This window comes from Penaeus monodon, chromosome 23 (genome assembly GCF_015228065.2).
Source record: "Penaeus monodon isolate SGIC_2016 chromosome 23, NSTDA_Pmon_1, whole genome shotgun sequence".
In the NCBI taxonomy this organism is placed as follows: Eukaryota; Metazoa; Arthropoda; class Malacostraca; order Decapoda; family Penaeidae; genus Penaeus; species Penaeus monodon.
In genome coordinates, this window is record NC_051408.1 from 4,131,622 (window position 1) to 4,131,883 (window position 262).

A 262-nucleotide genomic window follows, 5' to 3' on the forward strand; every position below is an offset into this window, starting at 1 on the left:
AAAAGATATCAGATTTTTACATTTTTGTGTGAAAGCAGAATGTAGTTGATATATAACAGAATGATAAACTCTTTTTTTTCTCCAAAATAAAAATCTAAGAAAACTCAAAATGAAAAATCACAAACAGATAAAAAAAATGTATATATATAAATTCTTACCTGGGATGCGTTTCGAGAGCGAAGGTGCTGTTCTAGACAAGGCAGGGAAATATGTGATGCTTTCTGAGGCGCCACAAACACTATATATAGTGAAATTTCCCATT